The sequence below is a fragment of the Vidua macroura genome, chromosome 19 (assembly GCF_024509145.1).
Source record: "Vidua macroura isolate BioBank_ID:100142 chromosome 19, ASM2450914v1, whole genome shotgun sequence".
NCBI classification, from domain to species: Eukaryota; Metazoa; Chordata; class Aves; order Passeriformes; family Viduidae; genus Vidua; species Vidua macroura.
Window position 1 is genome coordinate 4,208,252 of NC_071589.1, and position 7,996 is coordinate 4,216,247.

The window sequence follows — 7,996 nt, forward strand, 5'->3', positions numbered from 1 at the left end:
CTGATGGTCCTCCAAGGGCAGCAAATCCACCCAGCCTCCAGCAGATGAATGGGAAGGAATTGCTTCCCTGTGAGCACAGACCACACCGGGCAGAGATAAGGATGCTCGGTGGGAAGAAAAGAAACCATGGAGATCTCTATCAAATAATGTGCTCCTGTGTGATTCTCACACTGGGGAGGCTGTGCTGGGCTCCCTGGCACTTTGGGAGGGAAATTCAGGATGGTGGAGATTACACAAAGCATAAAATTCTGTTTGCACTGCAACAGTGTTAATCAAGTTGCTTTTTTTTTTTTTTTTTTGGAGGGGGAGGTGGTAAAATGAGGCAGCAAGGGCCAGCTCCAGCCCTTCCATCCGTGTGGGTGCTGAGGGTGGGTTGCACTGGTGGCTGCACCAGCTCAGGTTTTACAAACTGGGTTTGCAGGTGCATCCCTTGTCCTTGGTGGGGTGGCAAGACCAGGGGATGTGTCACCCACCTCCATCGAGAGAAACCCCCCTCTGTGGAGCCCCTCTGCCCTCAACATCCCCACTCTTCACAGGTCCCTCTCCTGCTTCCTGCTACCTCTTCTTTATGTTTTTTTTTTACCCCCCCTCCTATTTTACAGCTTTTATCTCAATTCCAGCAGATCAAAGCTCACCCATCGTGCCAAATATTCATTCCTTTAGATGGGAAAGATGTGAGACACCCCCATGACTGGTGCCTCCAGCAGCACATTTCAAACCCTGCCTCGCTCAGGAGAGCAGCCGTGCTCCCACTGCCGAGAGCTGGGGAAAGGGCGTGTGGGAAATGCTACTCACTTCCAAAAATTTAATGGTTTATTAAAACCTTATCAAAAATACAACAGAAGACTGAATAGAGAAAATATTATGGTGCTGGGAGCGGAGGATTTTCCCACCATGTGCTCATCTACACGATGGAGGTTTTTCACCTTTTAACCCTTTAACCCTTTGGCCCCTCCCAGAGTTCTGTCCATCGACTCCTTTGCTGCCCAGTGGTGGAGATCACTTCCTTACATCTTGATTGGAGGTCAGGTGCTGCCATAGTGACAAATCGACCCTCCCAAATGTCCCAAACCCAGGCCAACCCTGTGATAGCAATGCAAGAGGGGTAAAACAGAACTATAAATCTGTAAAACTTCTCCTAACATAAATACATGATATTTGCCTTTTAATTGTGAGAGTCAACGATGGCATTACTCATCTGTCACAGGCAGCACAGCAGGCGAACTGCAGCCAGAAGGGTTTGCTGTGGTATTTAAGCTCTGGACCAAGCATTTTAGTCCTGGACCATAAATTTGAAAAGCCTTTTCACCCTGGAATATTTAAGCCTCCTGTTGAGTGCCTCAGATTAGCAAACACCCTTCACACGAGGGAGTTTGAGGATTCTCCTCCCATCATTTCCCCCTAATCTTAGGAGAAGAGGATGGAATCAGGCAGGTACAGGGCTCAAAGCCATGCACCCCTCCCTACTCCATGTCCCCATCTGCAGAGCCCAGGTGGTGGCAGGGACGCTGTTTGTCCCCCTCACGGTGTGTGCCGGGGGTGGCAGTCCCCCGGGATGTCATCCCAGCCAGGATGGGGAAGGAAAGGCTGAGCCTTCCTTGTGGCTTCAGCTCTGAGCGCCCTCAGTGCCACTAGATGTCAGTGGAGACTGGGAATGGGGAGGGAGGGAGGAAGGATCCTTGCACATGGACATCCCTCTGTACCCCTTCCTGCAGCGCTTGGGGACACTTGGTGTGACCTGCCACCCCCAGGCCTTGGTTTGGAGGTCTCCTCTACATGTCCAGAGAAGATTCAGGTGTCCCAACTCCCCATCCCTGGCACTGAGCAGGGAGCATCCCTCATCCGAGCAGGCAGCTGCTCCTGGTTAGGCAATAAACGGGGTGTGGAAACAGCAGGGGAAAGAAATCAGGGCCTTTCTTTGAAGGGTGTGCTACATCTCCTCGTTGGTGTGCAAGGGGAGCACCCTGTGGCATGGAGTGAGCTGTGGGGTCAGCTGTGCCCCCAGCCTGAGCTCCCACTGTCCTCAAAATCCTGTCACTGGCAAGAATGCACTGGCCATTTAACCTCCCCCTAAAATCACCCACCCCTTCCCCCTTCACCACCTCTCCAACCTTCCCCTAAAATCACCCACCCCTTCCCACACCACCTCTTCAACCTTCCCCTAAAATCACCCACCCCTTCCTACACCAACTGTTTAACATCCCCTAAAATCACCCACCCCTTCCCACACACCTCTTCAACCTTCCCCTAAAATCACCCACCCCTTCCCACACACCTCTTCAACCTCCCCCTAAAATCACCCACCCCTGTTGAACACCCTCCTAAAATCCTCTGAGCCGGCCAGACCCTTTGCTTCCCTTTGTTTTGCCCCACAGGTGAAGGATTATTTTGGTTCTGCCCAGAGGATGAGGCACGTCACAGCACCCAGCCAGGCTGGCATGCTCCAGGGCAGAGGGCAGCCCCCATCCCGACCCCTCCAAGCTGATTCTGCCTCCTCCCTCTCCTCAGGTCTGCACCAGGAGCTTTGCTGCTCCCCCACTGCCACGTCCACCTGGGACCCTCTCCAGACAGGCTGAGCTCACTGACAGCATTGACACGTAACAAAAACAGCAAATGCCTTATTTTCATGGAAAACGAGGAATGGGGATGTTACCAAGCAGAGAGATTTGATTTTGTGCTCATTGAATTATGACACATCAGTGGCAACCTCCCAATGAGATGCAGTTTCACATCACCAGTGGATGACTATTTAGACAGAGTTTGAAGTAATTCCCCAGCTTTTCCCAGCAAAACACTTCAAGATCACCTTTTCCCAGCAAATATCTCCTGCAATTTCCATCTTCTAGTAAAAAAAAAAAGTGCTTTGCATCAAATTCTTAACTATTTCTTGTTGTGGGCTGAAGGTTCACAGATATTAAATATCACAGGAGGATAAAACTCCCATTCTCTTGCCAGTCTGGGGCTCCCTTTGTCCTCCCTGTTTCCAGACCTGGCATCCATCCCTCAAATACAAAAAGTTCCATTTTCAATTCCACTTCTGTTCTTCCAAATATGTTCCAAGACTCAGAGGGCACACACCCCAAAATCCTCCTGAAAGCCCACACTGATTAAAAGATTTCAGTTTCTTTCAGCTTATTTTTTAAATTTTGGTTTGGTTTGATTTTTGTTTTATTAATAAACCATTTTTTTTTTCATGGTTTATTGGCTGAAGAGGCAAAGGTTGCCTTGCACCCACAGAGGGGTGGATGGAGAGAGGTTTGCTGGGCTGGAATCCCCTGTTGCCAACTGAGGGCAGAGTCAGGGGGGTGTTCTGCTGCATTTCCCAGGATTTTAGGCAGCATGTGCATGGATGGGGGTTTTGGTGGCTCTGAGCTCTGGGCTGCCAGGGTAAAACCATCCCTGAGCAGCTCTGCCAGGGTAAAACCAGCCCTGAGCAGCTCTGCCAGGGTAAAAACCAGCCCTGAGCAGCTCTGCCAGGGTAAAAACCAGCCCTGAGCAGCTCTGCCAGGGTAAAACCAACCCTGAGCAGCTCTGCCAGGGTAAAACCAGCCCTGAGCAGCTCTGCCACATCCACACCCAGGCCTGGAGGTGCTCCCAGGGTTGTTACAAACCCAGAGAGGGATTTGCAGTGTGTTAAACCCCCCCAAAGATGCTTTTGGAGCCACAGGGGCCGGGGAGGCTTTAAGAAACATGTTTGGCCAGATCCTGGCTGCCACATTTCAGGGTGGCAGGGGGACAGAGCGAGGCCAGCCCTGAGACCCCTGGCAGAGCCACCAGAGCAGCCCTGCCCTGGCTGCCTGAATAATTCATAAACACCAGGAATAAGAGCTCCATCCCAGCAGCTCCAGCAGCCCCGCTCCAGGCTCCAGTGCCAGCCTTTCTTGGGAAGGGCTGATACAAATCCAGCCACCATCCCGGAATCCACGGAGCCTGGGCGGGCTGGGGGCTGCCTCAGAGCTCCCAGCAAGCAGGAAAACAGCTATTAGGCTTTTTGAAGCCTTCTGAAGGGAATTAAAAAGGAATTAAGTTGCTCGCTTTAGCTTAGTCCGTACAAATAAACCTTCAGCTGTTGGATTAGCAATGCCAGAGCAGGAGCGGTGGCTGCTGGAATTTCTTTCTTTCCATTCCCCCCCCCCACCTTTTTTATTTTTTTTCCTCTCTTTTTAATTTCATTCTTGTCATTCAGGGCAACAGAGTGTCAAAGCAGGCTGGATTTTCTCCAAGCAAGCTCAGCCTTTGCAGTCACGGTGCTACTGCTGTCATCCCTCATGGAAATTAAGGAAGAAGCAAAACCAACCAAACCAAAACCTTAATCCCAATTCTCACTGGTGCCTTTCACCCCCACAAGAGCCCAATGCAGATCTCATTTTTCATGTATTGGAGAATACTTGGGAAATTAATGAGCAGTTGGCTCTGAAATCCAGAGCAGAGCTGGCACAAAGGCAGTCAGGGTGATCCATCCCTGCCCTGAAATACTGAATTAATGTGAGGAGCACTCATTTTTTCAGGTACATGACAGCCAGCTTGGGCCTCAGTTTCCCCTACTGCAAAATCTCACTGCTGATTCCTCCAGTGCATGGATGCACAGAATCATTTTGGTTGGAAAAGACCTTTAAAATCAAGTGTAACCATTAACCCAGCACTGCATGACTGGATATCAGCTTGTAACTGTGCTTATTTTACAAATACAGATATATAGACAGATATAGTGATATAGATATAGATATAGATATAGATATAGATATAGATATATATTGACATAGATATAGATTTAATCATGGAAACAGAGAATCATTTAGGTTGGGAAGGACCTTTAATATCATTGAATGCAACTGTTAACCCAGCACTGCATGATTGGGTATCAGCTTGCAAATCTGTTTGATTTATATAGAAATGTATGCAATTATGGAAGCACAGAAAAGTTAAAGTTTTAAAAGTTAAAAGTCTTTAAAAAAATAAAGATAATTGAGTCCAACTGTTAAGCCAGCACTGCAGGATTGATATCAGCTTGCAAAGCTGCCTCTGTATCTATAAATGCACACACACACATAAATGCTATTTCTAGTGGGCAAAATGGGAATTTCTGGCTATGATGAAGGACTGACACACTCAGACAGGGTCACAGCATTGCAGCCTGGAGCTGCATTTCCTGAGTTGAACGAAGCAGGAGGCAGGACAAACAGCCAGGAAGGTGACTGCTCTCAGGCCACAGTGGGTGCTGGATCCGAGCGGGATCCTGTGAGCCCCAGGGTTTTCCATCACTCCACCTGGACTGGGTGCAGATGCTTCATTTGGGCTCTCCCCGTGTGCAGGACACCAGCTGGGCCCACTTAAGCTGGGTTTTTGTGGTTTCCCCAAGAGGGTTTTAAGCAGAGCTTGGAACCCCAGCAGCATTGGTAAAGCCCGTGGTGCTGATCAGGTTTATCCACCTCCCATCCCCTCCCAGCTTCACCAGGTCTTGGGGTCTGGGTGTCGGGATGACCCCAAGATTGGAAAAGTCATCATTTCCCAGCCTGTGCAACCAAAGGAGTCTGAATGCTTAGGGTGGACTTCTCAAGGTTGTTTATTTTCCCTTATCTAGAACATTCTCTCTCTGCCCTGCTGAGCTCTGTCCAGCAGCTCGGCCATGGCATTCTGTCTGCCCTCAGGGCAGTGTTCACATTTTATACCAAAAACTCCGTGTGCTGTGTTTACAATAACGTGCCAATATCTGTCATTTATGTTGGACAGTGTCTGTACCTTAAACCAACAGAAAAGTGTCACCATCACAGCAGGACATGGAGGGCAAGGAGAAGGAGAAAGTCAGGGCACACCCAAATCCCTCCATTTTGTACCCTTGAACCCCATTCTAAAAGCCCCAAAATTCTACTTTTCCACCCTGTGTTAATTCAACTACCACACTGCTCAAACCCTTGTGGCTTGTAATTCCTCACACAGAGTTGGCAGTTTTTCCCTCGGGCTAAAATGGAAGCCACAGGTGTTTTTGACTTCGTGCCAAGGTCTCTGAGCCCCCTGCCAGGGTCTCAGACAGTCAGGGCAGCCAGGGGGATGTGCTGGACTCTGACAACCAGGGAGCCAAAACCCACACCCAGAACAGCCCTGCTGGCACTCCCTGCTGCTGGAAGGGGCTCTGGGGCTAACCAAGGGCCCAGAGGACACCCAGAGGAACACCAACAACTCACACCTATAACCCCCCGGGCCTGGGCCTGGCATTTCCAACACCAGAGACTGAGAAGAGACTGAATAAACCCAGCTGCAACCCACAAAGGGGCCTTTTCTCAGTTTATCATCTCTTCTGAAGCAACAAGAGGTTTTATTGTTTAATATCATTAATTTCTTTGTGCTAATAAATGCTTTACCTATTAAATAAACAGTTTTTTCCACTTTTCTCCATGGAAATCTTTTTCCCAAACCAGTTGGGGGAGGGGCCGCTTGAATTTGCTTTTCTAGAGGAAAACCCTTTAGATGTTTTTCTCCCAAAATTACCCTAAACCATGGCAGTGGGGTGAAGAGGTGTGCTCTTGGGACAGGGAAATGTCAGCATGCCCAATCATCCTGGCTGAGCAATGCCCTGGAACCCCATCCCCTGCAGGACAGATCTTGCCAAGGGTGGAGAGAGAGCTCAGGGAGCTCCCAGCACCCACACCAGGGTGGGCTTTTGTCACTTTTATCAGGCCTGGGGTCTGGGCTGGTCTTTTGGGTGGTCTCAGGGACCACCTGGCTGCTATATCAGAGCAGAGGGAGCTCACCAGGTGGGGTTTGCAGGATGGAGCTGCAGGTTCCACACCTGCTGTGACACACGGGGAGCCCACACACCACAGAGCCTCCCTGCCTCTGAGGCAGCAAGAAGCAGGGGCACAGCTGAGCAAATACCATCTCCACACGCAGCTATTAATTGGGTAAACCTCATCTTTTGCTGTTTGCAGAGCTCTTTCAGGGAAGGTTCAGCAGCTGGGAGGTTTTTCCTCCTCACCCAGCTGCTCTGGGTGCTGCAGGGCGTGTGGGGACCCTGCTGCACCAGGAACTCAAGGAGTGAAGGATCCCCATGGCCCTGACAGGCTGCATCCTGCTGCCCCCAGCATCCCAAATCCCCCAGGCCCTTTCCCAAAGAACTATTCCAGCCACTTCCAGTGCTGCTCCCTGCTGATGTCCCCGTTTGCCCAGAATGTTTGCCCAAGCACCAGCCCAAAGGAGAGGTCCAAAGGCAGCTGGAGCAAACGCATTTCAAAGGCTCAGGGAAACATTTACAGCCCCGAGCATTTTCTCTGGGTGCATCACCCAGTACAGGCCCTGCCTGTGCTCTCAGGCACCCTCCTGCTCTTCTCTCTGCCCCCTCTCTCTCCTGAGAGCCCCTCGTACCCCAAAAAGTTGGACAGTGGGCTGAGAGCTGGATGGACCAGAGAGAAAACTCTAGGAGAGGTTCATGTGGCAGGTCAAACCCTGTGGCACAGTCTGGACTGGACTCTGCACTGCCTGGATGCCCCAAAGCACCTCAGAGCTGGCAGGGGAAGGTTTCCCTGCCTGTGAGGGGGCTTTGGACAGGGGAGAGTCAAGGGCAATGCTCAGATGAAGCAGGAAGGGAGGGAGATGCTGAGATTCTCTCTCCAGAAAGGTCCCACACATGGCACAATGAGGCACAGATAAGGATGGGCTTAGGTCAGCACTCCCAGCCCTGATCCTGGAATCCTTTCACAGAATTATTTAGGTTTCAAAAGACCTCCAAGATCATTGAGGCCAACCTTTGCCTGATCTGCTGCCAACCAGACCATGCCACCATGGGCCATGTCCAGCTGTTTTTTAAACTTCTCCAGGGGTGGCGAATCCATCACCTCCCTGGGCAGCCCATTCCAATGCTTGACCACCTTTTCCATGAACAAACTCCTCCTGATAATCAACCTGAACCACTGGCCCATTGGCCCAAAACCATTTGCTGTTAGCACTGAGCTGCTTGAGCTGAGGGCTGAGCTATCAAACCATTTTCCTCTTGCAGAGCTTG